Raw genomic sequence first — 15,984 nt, 5'->3', positions numbered from 1 at the left:
GACTTTGTGACCATCTTTGGAGTCTTTAGGGTGTACCATTGGGTTATGATTGATGATTAGATGAACATTCATGTTCGAGTCATCGAAATCCGAGCCACCGATCACCCGAAAAGGCTAAAACAAGATTTAAAACGGATTAATGAATATGTTTGGCTAATGGCTGTAGGTCACGACTTATGAACTGACCTTAGGGTTTTCTTGAGCTCACTAAGGTGTCGGGTTGGTTGGTTAGACGAGGATATATATAAAATTCGTCAAAAACCGACACCCGAGGCTCAAGTTATGACCCGACGAACGTTTAATTAAACTTATGGTTATAAAATTGAACCTTATGTTATAAATAATGTTTGGCATTATAATTAAATTACTTATGATATAAAAGTAATTAATTTTAATTAAGACTTATGATATATATTTATTATATCATTTAATAATTGCTTATGATTTTATTATTCATTTAATTAAACTTATGATTAATAATACATTTTATTATTAATAAAAATACTTATGATAAGTATTAAACTTATGTTATGAGATTATTATACCAAGACTTATAATAAGGATTATTTATTTATTTATTTATTATAAGACTTAGTTATTATTTAATTATAATACAATTTAATTATTAAATACTTATGGTTTAATAATTATATTAAAATACTTATGATATGATTAATAATCCTTATTAATTAATAATACTTATGATATGATTAAAAATTTATTATTAATTAATAATACTTATGTTATGATTAATATTTAATTAATTAATTAAATACTTATGTTATATTAATTATATCATTTAAACTTATGTTAACATTATAATTCAATTTAATTTAATTAAACTTATGATATAACATGTTTATACATGTATGACTTTAAATAACATTATAACTTATATTATTAATATAATTTACACTTTAATTTCAATGTTGACTAAGTTTGACCAAGGTTGACATTTGAGTTGACTTTCGGTTGACTTTGACTTTCAGTTGACTTTTGTTGACTTTTCTAATTAAGGAAACTTTTCAAAAATAGAAACTTTCCAAAAATAGAAACTTTCCTAAAATAGAAACTTTCTAAAAATAGAAACTTTCCTAAAATAGAAATTTTCCTAAAATAGAAACATTCCAAAAATGGAAACCTGCAAAAAATAGAAACTTTCTAAAAATAGAAAGTATGTGTTATACGTTGTCCTGTTCATATCGAAACATACTGAGTGTTGTTCTATGCTTAATTATAACAAGTACTATAGTTATCATACTAAGACTTGACCTAAGTTAGTTATTTATATCGACCTGCTTTATTTATATATCGGCGTTGTGATCATTCTTGATCACTTTACCATTTGCTGTTCGCATTTCTGTGTTGTTGCTTCACTTACATTAAGGTGAGTTATAGTCCCATTTTTCTATTTTAAATCTTTTGGGATGAGAATACATGCATTTTATTTTACATATTGGACACAAGTGGAAGTTGGTTTAAATTAATCATTGTGAGTCGAAAAAAAATATTATCTAATCTGGTAATTGTAATCACTAGTTTCTACTGGAGAACGCAAATCCTATGGATAGATCTATCAGGTCTGACAGCCCCATTTCGTGCTAGTCGCGCTAGCAGTTTATAAGCGGAATGGATTAGTACTTCGTATTTTGAAAGACACACCTGTTCAGTGTATATTTTTATATTGGTTTTGTTAAGGGTATGGAGTTATTAAGTGATTACCAGGTGGCTCACGGGTTAATGAATAAATGTTTTATATGTTTTCGAGCATATAATTTTGTGGTCCAAAACGAGTCTTTATGTTTTCAAACATAAATTTTTATAGTTTAAATTAAATATTGTTTGCAATGTTAAACCTATAATTCACTCAACATTTTTGTTGACAGTTTACTCGCATGTTTTATTCTCAGGTTCATGATTGATTGCTTCCGCTGTGCTTAGAGAGTCTGCATATTTATGATGGCAACTTTTGTTAAACATTAACTTGCATTTTATTTTGATACATTAAATTGTGGGTGTTTGTTGACTTTGTTTTGGTCAACTTTTGGTTAAGTATTTATGTATGGTCTTTCTAAACTTACATGTTTTGGTAGGTTTCCTTTATAGGAAATTATTTTTAAATAAAGAATGCAAGGTTATTTATTAAATTCATTTAGAGTTATGATCAAGCTGTGGGACCAAGATAACGAAGGTCGTCAAATGTACTTTGACGGGTCGTTAAAGTTGGTATCAGAGCCTTGGTTGTAGGGAATTAGACTGCATTGATGTCGTTACCCGAGTCAATAGGGTGCATTAGTGAGTCAAGTCTACAGCCTGACCTATAGCGTATTATTATATGTGGTTATTTGTATCCTATAAGTAGGTATATTGTTACCATACATACATCTCTTTTATCTTCTGATTCCGGGAGGAACTCCCATTCTAATTAAATGTATTCTCCAACTCTTATGAAAGTTTATCTTTTATAAGAACACCTCGGTTAGTGAAACTGAGGGATGTCATTCTTGACTTCTGGAATTCTCGACATTTCTATGTCATATATTATGGTTATGTATATAACGTTTGAGTTATATTACGCGAAATGTCATTCTTGACTTCTAAAGGCTCGGTATTTCAATGTCAGCTATTATGTTTAGGTATATAACATTCTTGTTATATTACATGAGAAGTGACCCGTCCTAATCTATCTGGACGAAGTCTTCAATAGCTGGTCCCATTGCGAGGTACTGAACTCTATATGCCATAAACGACTCCATGTAATATCTTTAAAATGAGCAAATGCACAGCGGAAGATTTCTTTCAGACCTGAGAATAAACATGTTTGAAAATTATCAACCAAAAGGTTGGTGAGTTCATAGGTTTATCATAAACAATAAAATTCATCATTTTGATAGACCACAAGATTTAAATACAGTACACCTATCTCGTGTACAAAACCATTTTTCATAATGCTTAGCAGAGTAGGTTCGTATCCTTTTCTCCAACGTAGGTTGCTTCGCCATTTTTAAATAACCGTACACATATCTCGTGCACAAAAATAATACACATAACCTGTGTATAAAAATCATTCTCTCGATACATAACATTCAATTTGATTTCATTGCTCAACATGGTAACCGACCTTAACATATAATGCGCATCAATAATATCCCCAAAACAGAACATCTCGTCTGTATAATATATAAACTTCAAAGTACTAAACACCACGCCCACTAGCTCTTCCGTCTAGTGAACATTCTGGGTGGGGGTGTTAAACCGGTAGCTACCTTTAGGATTCGCGTGAATTAGGGCCATACCCATTTTCTAATTCTTAGGTTACCAAGCAATAATAATCAGGGGTAAAATTCACAATAATTAGTGGCAATTATCACGTCCAACTAATTCAATAATAATCCACACAACTTCTGTCTGCATAATAATTCACTCGAGGAATGTTTTGCTTGTGTCTATCTCGTCAAACATTTATAAAAGCATCTCATGTATTCTCAGTTCAAAAATATAGATTGCAAAAGCATTTAAATAAAACAGTTGTAAAAACAGCGCATGTATTCTCAGTCCCAAAAATGTAAAGAGTAAAAGGGAGCAAATGAACTCACCTTGTTAATAGTGATGAAAGCTAACGGGTAAAACGAGAGATCGACCCGAAATAAATATTTCCTGAATAATTATATAAATTTAACACATAGTAATATATAAAATCAATCACTAACTATGGATTAGTTTCGCACTAATTTTGTACATATAGGGTAATTTGTAATTATATGAACTTGCTTAATTATTATGTAACCATTGTCATAGTTTAGGGGCTAAACTGTAATTTCTAAATTAAATTAATCATGTTCTTGTTCTTGTTTTAAAAGTACAGCAACGAGAAGCAAATCGTTTTATTTATTTATTTATTTATTTAAAACTCTTGTAGTGAAAGACTAACTTTTTAATTAAATCATTATATCTTCTTCTTTTTATTCGTAGAGCAAAATAGGAGTTGTAGTTATTTATTTTAATCCTTTCATTTAAAATTTATTTTGTCAAATATACTTAATCAGCTTAACTAATTCGATCATAATATATATATATCACCATAATTTCTTATATTTCATTTAGTGATAAATGACATGTTACTAAAAACAACACTTTTCAAAAATGAATCAAAATCAAAGTCTTTAGATGTTGGTTTCGGTTTGTTTTGATCAAAGTTATAAATACTAAATGAATGGTAAAGTGCAGTACACATTAACATTCAAGTTTAAAATTGAGTTTACCTTCAAAACGAAATCGAGTTAGGACCGAACTTAACACCCAAAAACTTGTTTCCTATCGACTTCACCCCTTTGGTTTGTTTCTCCAAAACTTCCTTAGTGAGTGTATGTATTGTATTTGTTTTATATAATACGAATAATATTGAGTTTTTTTTTTAAAGTTAACAAAATGATGGATAGATTGTAAGATGTATAAAAGAGACATGTTGAGTGTGATATATATGACTTTGAAGTATGGGACTGAGATGGTAGACTTTACCAACTAAAGTAATTATGTTCTAACGACTCATATTTAATATGTATACTAACATGGAACACGGAGTATTAAACTAGAATTTAGTAGTAATGTAATAATAGAAGAATTAATAAACAATCTTGTAAATTACATACTTATAATTACCTAATCCAACAACAATAATATAATAACTAAATTAATAATAATTATAATAACTATATTATCATATACGCTTGGAAATTTAGTTGGAAATGAATATGGGTTGCCAATTTAGAAATGTTGTACCAAGTCAATAACACATGTCCCATTATCCCGTAATTATTGACACCCTCATTATTTTCCTCTCTGGTCATGTGTATCTTATATGGATATGTATTTATAATTAATATATTCTACTCACAACAACTCCACTTATATTGTAACAAACCCATTTGCAGAGTATATTTGAAACATGTGAAGTACTACTAGTATAAAATAATATAAATATAAATATAAATATAAATGAAAATTAAAAAATAAAAAGCAGCCACAATTAGTGCAGACCATGATCATTTAAAATATTATATTATATTACTTGGGACTAAGAACAAGTAACAGACAAACTTTTTACGACTAATTTTAAAAAGCTTAGACCGAACATAAGTAATCGTATTCAAATATAAAAATTGGGATTTTTATGAATACTTTTACCTGTCACCATTTAGCAACAGAGCAAGAAACTCAGTCGATGAATTTAAGAAGTGTAAACGTTGGCAGTATACAAAGTAAACGTTGGCAGTATACAAACAACAACAAAAATCACAAGATGGTTATTACTTTTGCTATTTCATGTGGAGACAAGAAATTGGGACCAAGTTGTTTCCAAGTGGATGTTAATACTTATATTTATATCATGCTCCAAGTTAGCGTTTATTATAACTCGAGCGGAAAGATAATTATTAATTAATAATCACATACAAATACTAAATTACCTATATTGATACTACTATTTGACACACTTGTTAGTGATATTATCAACATTTTAGGAAGATCAAATGAGTTAAATAAAACAATATATATTATATCTATTATCTATTGTATTACATATCGATATAAATAGATAGTAAAAGAAAAATATTATATATTTATATTTATTTATATAGATAGTAAAATAGTAAGCAGCCTACCTATATGTACTGTGATTAGGCGTGCAACTTTGTTTTTAAAAAAAACCGAATCCTAAAATTCAACAAGGTGTTGCGATGGGCTGCTGTATCCAGTTAGGCTGTGAATTTTTCTGTTGGGCCAAAATGCAACTGGGCCGTGTCTTTGTTTATGTTCTTGGGCCAAGAGTTCGTTGTTAAAACTGAATTAGCGATGTTGATAATGGTGATTAGATAATGATCTTTGATGATAAAAAAAAATACAATAACTATGGTGAGCACAATTAAGAATGATGTTAGACTAGGAATGATTACGGTTAGGATGGATGACGACAACGAAAGCGAGATGAAAAGAATTATCGTGATGAGGTTAAATGAAGGAAGAGGTTGAGTATGATCATGATTATGAGTTGTAATTATGATTTATGGATTATGATTACGATAGAAAACTAGTTTAAAGGATTTAAAATCCTAATTAATTCAGAAACAAAATAGTAGAGCTGTGGTTTGGTATTGTGTTGGTTAAACGAGAGGTCTTGAGTTCAAGCCCAGGTTGGGGATTTTTTTTAAGAAAAGGAAGAAGAATCGGGCAGGAATATATAGGTTATATATTTTAGATGGGGATATAATATCGGGAATGAGACAGACGGATGGTTGATTAAGGGCGTTATCGGGTTAGCGGGACGTCGCGGGTTCAAACTCGGACTTGGGCATTTTTTTTAGGGATACTTCTTTGAGGTTCGTGAATCCGAGGCCAACCCTACACTTGTTTAATGTCGTCATATGTATTTTTACTACAAAATACAGTATGGTGAGTTCATTTGATCCCTTTTACTCATTACATTTTTGGGCTGAGAATACATGCACTGTTTTAATAACTGTTTTACAATATTTATATGCGTGAGTTCATTTGATCCCTTTTACTCTTTACATTTTTGGGACTGAGAATACATGCGTTGTTTTTACAATTGCTTTAGTAAATGCTTTTGAAATATATTTTGAACTGTGAATACATTAAATGCTTTTATAAATGTTTGACGAGTTAGACACAAGCAAAACATTCCTCGAATGAATTATTATGCAGACAGAAGTTCTGTGGATTATTATTGAATTATGTGGACATGATAATTGCCACCATTGAATTATGTGGACATGATAATTGCCACCATTGAATTATGTGGATATGATAATTGCCACCAATTGATATGAATGTTATGTATCGAAAGAATGATTTTATACACAGGTTATGTATATGTTATTTTTTTGTGCACGAGATATGTGTACGGTTACTAAGATTGATGAAAGATGATTTCGTACACGAGAAAGATGTACTGTATTTAAAAGATATCGCATGTACATTACAGGTGGGTATAGGATTCGGGCCCATTTGTACCATGCAGGATTTAAATCTTGTGGTCTATCAAAATGATGAATTTTATTGTTTTATGATAAACTTATGAACTCACCAACCTTTTGGTTGACACTTTAAAGCATGTTTATTCTCAGGTATGAAAGAAATCTTCCGCTGTGTATTTGCTCATATTACATGGAGTCGTTCATGGCATATAGACATCAGAACCTCGCAATGGGACCAACTGTTGAAGACTTCGTTCAGATGGATTAGGACGGGTCATTTCAGTTGGTATCAGAGCGATGGTCTTAGCGAACCAGGTCTTGCATTAGTGTGTCTAAACATATAGTTGTTAGGATGCATTAATGAGTCTGGACTTCGACCTAGTAGTTGTTAGGATATATTAATGAGTCTGGACTTGAACCTGGTCCGCATGTCAAAAGTTTTGCATATCATTCTATGTAGAAAAATATCTACCTATCATTTTCAGTCTCGACACGTCTTATTGCAAATATTGCATAGATGGTGTACAGACGAAATCATAGTCCATCACAGTAGACTTTATCTGACACGTTTCCTTAATTCCTTTCGTAATCTACGGGATCTTCTGTACTATGTATAAGTATTCTATGTAATTAGAATATCATCCGATATCCGAAAATCATTTCATATCGAAAAATCCTTTATTCAATCGTACGCAATGGAACTCACCACTAGTTCAAGTCCCTCGGATTCCGATATGGAGTCCCACTCCAGCTCCGAAAGCAGCATCACCAGAATGAATCAACTAATCATCCATCCCCAATTCATCTGATGAGTTCGTAGTCTACTCAATCATTGAAGACAAGAAGAAGGCGATCCTTTCCACCAACTAAATTCACCTTTTGGCGAAGAACCTGAAGCACTTACCGGTAAACCTATTAGAAACACCATTTTCACCCTCATTTTCCGAATATCTCACTATGATTATATACTATCTCAAATTCAAAACCTTATTCACTCGCTCATTCCTACCGACAATCATCCCGGAGTAATAAGTCAACGAGCTTCGCGCCCGAGTTGTAGCCTTGAAAAATATGGTGCAAAATGTACCAGCTTCAGCATCATTACCGGCACCAACAGTATCACCAACAGCAACATCCGCATCCCACACCTCAACATCACAATCTGTTCCATGAACATCAACATCATATGCACCATGGATACCAAGGAGTACCAACAGCAATTAACAATGAAGTATTGAACCATAACTTCATTAATATTCTGCGAAGAATATGTAGTTCTTAATAGTTTTAGAGATTATTTATTCTAGTTCAAACCGAAAATCAAATGAGTCTAATATTATATTGACTCATTAAATCTATGATTACATCTGAAGAAAATATATATGTATATATATTTTCATAAAGATTGTGATTAAAAATTCTTTTGAACAAACTGTTAATGATGAAAATATTTTAACGGGTAGGTAATACCCGAGGAACATTCAGATTTCACATTAATAAGTTACACTGTACATTCTTCAATTTAAATTCAGCAATCATTAACAATACTGCTCAAATCCACACATATACATATCCGTTCACCAAAGAAAAACTATTTTCATCCAAGTTCAATTTCATATTCGAATTTTGACTGATCAGAATCCAAGTCAAGATTTGACAAGTGGCATAATGAAGAAAATAATGTACAAAATAAAATTGATTAGTAACCAATTAATTAACTACGTAAAACTTTAAAACTATATTAACCAAATCCTTGCTAATTATTCCTATATGACTATTTCCTTAAAATATACTAGTTTTGGTGGAACTATTGAACTATTGGACTATTAGACTACTATCATGGACAATTAAAAAGTATTAAAAGAGTAGGAAATATTAAATACAACACATTTCGACTTAAAAGATTGTAAATAAATTACATCTACTACAGTTCAATATTTCCTCAAGTTTGCCACTTGATTTCATCTTAAACCTCATTTGTATCTTGACGATTACAATCTGCGTTCAAACCTTTCATGATTCTTAAAAACACCTCAAACGAGAGGATGAACCAACTGCATCTCATCTACGAAAAAAAAAAAAAAGATTGATTCACATAGTTGTGCACCTGAAAACACTCAGAATCTGAATAAATGTTTAACACATATCTGTGTTAACTCCTTTGGCATTGTTATTACCAAAAATAACTTTACAATTCCTTTTCAAATTAGCCAATTTTGTCACAGCTTCGGCAAATCGATTCCGACTTTTCATTTGGATTAACCTCATTATAACCTTGATATATAGGTCTGCCCTTCATCATCGTTACCGGAGACCCTTTTATATTTCACCATATTACCATCAGCGTTTAATCATCTAAAAACACAATTCTCCTGAAACCACCTCGGATTAATAACCAATGATTCAGATATCGTAGCATTAAATGCAGAGGAAACAGAAAAAAATTGTAGATGGTCTAAACGGCCAAAAGTTTGATGATAAAGAAAGGAGTGTTAGGAACGCTCGATAGAAAATTTAGTACTGAAAAACAGATTGATCAAACCATGAAGGAGACCAAGGCCAAATACAAGGACCATATAATATATTCAAAGAAACCGTGTAATTCTGGATCCGGTGAAACCTTCAACGAATATCTAGCTCCGTACTCATGTTAAAAATCTTGCGGAAAAATTTTTCTTCATCAACCATCGAACTTAGAATTCCAAAATATCATCATAAATATCTTCGATATTTCTGAGGATATTTTCATAAATATTCTCGTCCGAAATTATTTATCTCTTCGTGCTATCTATATTACATCATAAAGGAAACTAATTTAGTTTCTAAATTTCTTTAAAATTAGAATTTAAAATATGAATGTTTTTGAAGTAGTGTTGGGAACTGATGCATGAGTTAGTATAATATAATGACACTTGATCAACGTGATTATATTACAGTAATTCATGCTGAGTTTCTAATGGAACGTGATGATTCTCAGTACCATCATCATGTGCCATTTACACGACTCTTACATTCTAACCAATCTCCAAACATATTAAGAACATATATTCTTGATAGTTCTACCTTTCCGGATATTCTGGTAATTTGACAAAGCAAGATTTTACCATTACGATTCCCTTCTTAGAATATTAACTATGTTCATTTCAAAATTCATACTTACGAATTCTGGACCATTACTCGCTTTACTGGAGATCGAGAGGGGAATAAAAAGGCAAAGAGGTTCGAAATATAAGGGAAGATATAAAACCCAACAACAACCTAGAAATTAAAAACCGTGTATATCGATGCATATAGCAACATAAAAACACGGGAGAACTAAAAACACTATAAACCCAAGGGTATAGTAGAAGTAAATAGATTCTCCTGGTGGCAGATAAAAAAGAAGAATGACAGATATGGAAGTTAAGAGGATATTAAGGATTCGAATAGGATGGAGCATATTAACGAATGTTTAAAGTATGAGTTGAGGAGAAAGAATAAAAGGTGTGAATTATGGAAAATAAATAAACGGAGAGGGTGGATTTATAGTGAAATATCCGACAAAGCAATCGAAACAGATAATCGTATTTAATCAAAGAAGATCCTGATTTCCTTAATCACCGAAGAACCAAATCTTATTACGAAGATTTTTTTTTGAATCCCTTGAATTTCGGAAGTCAATCATAACTACGTCATCGGTTAAAGCGAATATACTTTTACTCATTTCACACTCTTGTGATAGCTTCACTTATGCTCCTTGCGTAATCAAATCATTTTATCTATATTACTCAATGATGATAAAACTCTACTCACCAACTCATATTCGTCATGAAAACATTTTTATAGTTAGCCATGACGACCTCGAACAAATTTCGGGACGAAATTTCTTTTAACGGGTAGGTACTGTGATGACCCAGAAATTTTCGATCAAATTTAAACTTTAATTTTTATATGGTTCCGAAACGATAAGCAAAGTCTGTAATATTGAGTCTCGAAAATTTTGAAACTATATTCATTTAATCAAATACCCTTTGATCATGCCTAACAATTCACGAACAATTGCGTGTAAATAAATATGTAAATATATATGTATAAACAAATTCTATAGGTAAGTAATATTATATATATTGTAAATATTAAAGATTCAATAAGTTATATAATTGATGGTAATATATTTGTAATATTAAATTTATTACCATTAATTTCACTATTATTATCAATATTGGTATCATTATTATTATTATATAAAGTATATAAGAAATTTGATATGTACCAATATTATTATTAACATTAGTATTATTATTATTATTATTAATTCTATTGTTATTATTATTATCTGTATAATTAATAATTAATGTTATTATGATTCTTTATATATTTGATATAAGTTATTATATTATCAAAATTATTAATATTATTATTATCAATAATATTTTGACAAGTAGTATTATTATTAGTATTAATAAACATATTATAGTATTTGTTTTATTATGATTGTTACTAGTAAACTTACTAAAAATTATCAATTTTATGATACTTAATATCACTACTATTTATAATTATTATTAATACAATTATTATTATTATTGATATTATTATCATTAATATTATTATTATTAGTATTTAGAAATTTTTATTAGTAAATTATTATAGTTATTATTAGTATTAGTATTTTATTATTAATAACATTATAAATATTAAAGTTTATGGATTATAATCAAATATATAAACAGATTTATATAAATACTTATAGATATATATAAAAATACAGATTTACATATATAAAAACACATGCACTGATATATATTTATATAAATACAATTATATACATTTATGAATAAAAATAATTACGTAATTCATCCTATGAGAATCAAAATCAGTTCTTGTCATTATCAACTGTTTTATAAATCGTTTATTATCTACAAACTGGTACGATCAATTCCAATTAGTCATATAATCAAACAAATTCTGTTGAGGATCGATCTTACTTTTCTTATTTTCTTTCTGACAGAATATTTTCTTTGTCTAGCCAATTTAGCTATAAAACAAACGATAATTGAGGCAAGTAAGTGATAATAATACTACTTAATCATTTACCACTTACAACAACAATGAATTGAGTGAATTTAGTGAAAATATGAAGAAATAGAAATGGAAAGAACCAAAAACCACAAACACCATCATTTTCTTCAGACAATCATCACCTCCATTTAATTAACACCTTCGACTACAGAAGACAACCGGGAACCACCGAATGCCACCAAACAAACCCACATAAAATCACAATTAATCACAACCACTTTCTTCAAACGAACACCACATTATCACCATCGACCGTTAACTACGGTCACCATGTTATTTCTGTTTTGTTGAACGCCAACAACAAGCGGATATAGTCTGCTTCTGCTTGTGACCCAATTCGCTACTACCTATCACCACCATAAATTTTCATCAAACCATCGACCACCTTTTGATCCCATCTTTTGATTAGAACCACCATCACTATATTTGTTTTGTTTTCCCTCGAACACCAAACCAAACAATCACCTTTTACCATCGTGACCTTAACTTCAATACCACCATCACCACCCCAGACCATCATCACCTTAACCGTCACCATACATTTAACCACCGATGAATTTCCTCAACCTTTGTCTTCCATCACCACTCACACCAACATAACCAACTGCTGCAATATTTTTTGTTTACTGGCGAACACCCACAAAACCCACCATCAGCGAATCTCTTGCTGTACGCCTAAAATTCTTTGAAAATTCGTAAATAGATGATGAGGTTAGTTGGAGAATTATATGATGGATTGAAGACCCACCCTTTATGTCCTTTTTGACTTATTAAAAATTCACAAAACTTTATTATAAAGGAGTCGGTATTATGTGTATTAGATTATGGTAAATTATGTAGTGGGATGCTATGTCATAATTTTGGTGGAGCCAAATTCTAGCTAGTGTTCAAAATGGGTAGTTAATGATGTTACGATATTTATCTTTACAGCTCGATCCCACTGTTTCTTGCTTCAATCAATAACCGAGTTTCTTTTGATTTGATTAGTGGGTTTAAAATAAACCTTTTGTGGTTATAAAGTAATTAAATTGTTGTTGAAGATGATAAGTGGGAATTGTGGCAGACAAAATGGGTCACAAAGGTGGCATTTTGTTATATATATATATATATATATATATATATATATATATATATATATATATATATATATATATTGTATGTTAGAGAGTGATCGCATAAATGCTGCAAGTGGCTTCTTCCCTCTTTGTTTTTAAAAAAAACCGAATCCTAAAATTCAACAAGGTGTTGCGATGGGCTGCTGTATCCAGTTAGGCTGTGAATTTTTCTGTTGGGCCAAAATGCAACTGGGCCGTGTCTTTGTTTATGTTCTTGGGCCAAGAGTTCGTTGTTAAAACTGAATTAGCGATGTTGATAATGGTGATTAGATAATGATCTTTGATGATAAAAAAAAATACAATAACTATGGTGAGCACAATTAAGAATGATGTTAGACTAGGAATGATTACGGTTAGGATGGATGACGACAACGAAAGCGAGATGAAAAGAATTATCGTGATGAGGTTAAATGAAGGAAGAGGTTGAGTATGATCATGATTATGAGTTGTAATTATGATTTATGGATTATGATTACGATAGAAAACTAGTTTAAAGGATTTAAAATCCTAATTAATTCAGAAACAAAATAGTAGAGCTGTGGTTTGGTATTGTGTTGGTTAAACGAGAGGTCTTGAGTTCAAGCCCAGGTTGGGGATTTTTTTTAAGAAAAGGAAGAAGAATCGGGCAGGAATATATAGGTTATATATTTTAGATGGGGATATAATATCGGGAATGAGACAGACGGATGGTTGATTAAGGACGTTATCGGGTTAGCGGGACGTCACGGGTTCAAACTCGGACTTGGGCATTTTTTTTAGGGATACTTCTTTGAGGTTCGTGAATCCGAGGCCAACCCTACACTTGTTTAATGTCGTCATATGTATTTTTACTACAAAATACAGTATGGTGAGTTCATTTGATCCCTTTTACTCATTACATTTTTGGGCTGAGAATACATGCACTATTTTAATAACTGTTTTACAATATTTATATGCGTGAGTTCATTTGATCCCTTTTACTCTTTACATTTTTGGGACCGAGAATACATGCGTTGTTTTTACAATTGCTTTAGTAAATGCTTTTGAAATATATTTTGAACTGTGAATACATTAAATGCTTTTATAAATGTTTGATGAGATAGACACAAGCAAAACATTTCTCGAATGAATTATTATGCAGACAGAAGTTCTGTGGATTATTATTGAATTATGTGGACATGATAATTGACACCATTGAATTATGTGGACATGATAATTGCCACCATTGAATTATGTGGATATGATAATTGCCACCAATTGATATGAATGTTATGTATCGAGAGAATGATTTTATACACAGGTTATGTATATGTTATTTTTTTGTGCACGAGATATGTGTACGGTTACTAAGATTGATGAAAGATGATTTCGTACACGAGAAAGATGTACTGTATTTAAAAAATATCGCATGTACATTACAGGTGGGTATAGGATTCGGGCCCATTTGTACCATGCAGGATTTAAATCTTGTGGTCTATCAAAATGATGAATTTTATTGTTTTATGATAAACTTATGAACTCACCAACCTTTTGGTTGACACTTTAAAGCATGTTTATTCTCAGGTACGAAAGAAATCTTCCGCTGTGTATTTGCTCATATTACATGGAGTCGTTCATGGCATATAGACGTCAGAACCTCGCAATGGGACCAACTGTTGAAGACTTCGTTCAGATGGATTAGGACGGGTATTTCACATTCCGGCCACACTGCTTTCGGAACTTGAGTGGGATTCCATTTCGGAATCCGAGGGACTTGAACTAATGACGAATTCCATTTCGTACGATTGAATAAAGAATTTTTCGATATGAAATGATTTTTCGGCTATCAGGTGGTATTCTAATTATATAGAGCAAAAGGTTTTGTAGATTACGGAGGAATTTACGGAATATGTCAGGCAAAGTTTACAGTAACAGATACGCTAAGATATGAATTAGCAAATACGCTAAGATATGAATTTTGTCTATACACTATTCATGCAATCAATGCAATAAGATGTGTCTAGACTAAGAATGATAAGCAGATAATTTCCGACAAAAATGATGAGCAAAACTTTTGACATGCAGACACGGTCGAAGTCCAGACTCACTAATGCATCCTAACGACTATCAGTTAGACACACTAATGCAGACCTGGTTCTCTAAGACCACCGCTCTGATACCAACTAAAAGGACCCGTTCATATACATTATAAACAATTCACAATAGTTGATTACATCGCAAGGTATTTGACCTCTATATGATACATTTTACAAACATTGCATTCGTTTTTAAAAGACAAACTTTCTTTACAACGAAAGTTACGGCATGCACACCATTTCATTATACATCCAACTATAATTGGCTTAATAATAATCTTGATGAACTCAATGACTCGAATGCAACGTCTTTCAAAATATGCCATGAATGACTCCAAGTAATTTCCTTAAAATGAGCTAATGAACAGCGGAAGATTTCTTTAATACCTGAGAATAAACATGCTTTAAAGTGTCAACCAAAAGGTTGGTGAGTTCATAGGTTTATCATAACAATCATTTCAATATATTAATAGACCACAAGATTTCCGTTTATAAATATATGTACACTCGCAAATGTATAAAAGTATTCTATAAGTTGTAGGCACCCGGTAACAAGCCTTAACGTTCATGTTTTACCCTCTAAAGTACACCAGATTAGGTGTGTTTAAAATAACCTCGAAGTACTAAAGCATTCCATAGTCAGGATGGGGTTTGTCAGGCCCAATAGATCTATCTTTAGGATTCACGCCTACCGTACATAGACAAGTAGTTTAATGCTACCAAGCTAAGGGTATGTTTCTGGTTTAAACCCACGTAGAATTA

Source organism: Rutidosis leptorrhynchoides, chromosome 4 (genome assembly GCF_046630445.1).
Source record: "Rutidosis leptorrhynchoides isolate AG116_Rl617_1_P2 chromosome 4, CSIRO_AGI_Rlap_v1, whole genome shotgun sequence".
Lineage (NCBI taxonomy): Eukaryota > Viridiplantae > Streptophyta > Magnoliopsida > Asterales > Asteraceae > Rutidosis > Rutidosis leptorrhynchoides.
This window is presented reverse-complemented; position numbering follows the sequence as displayed.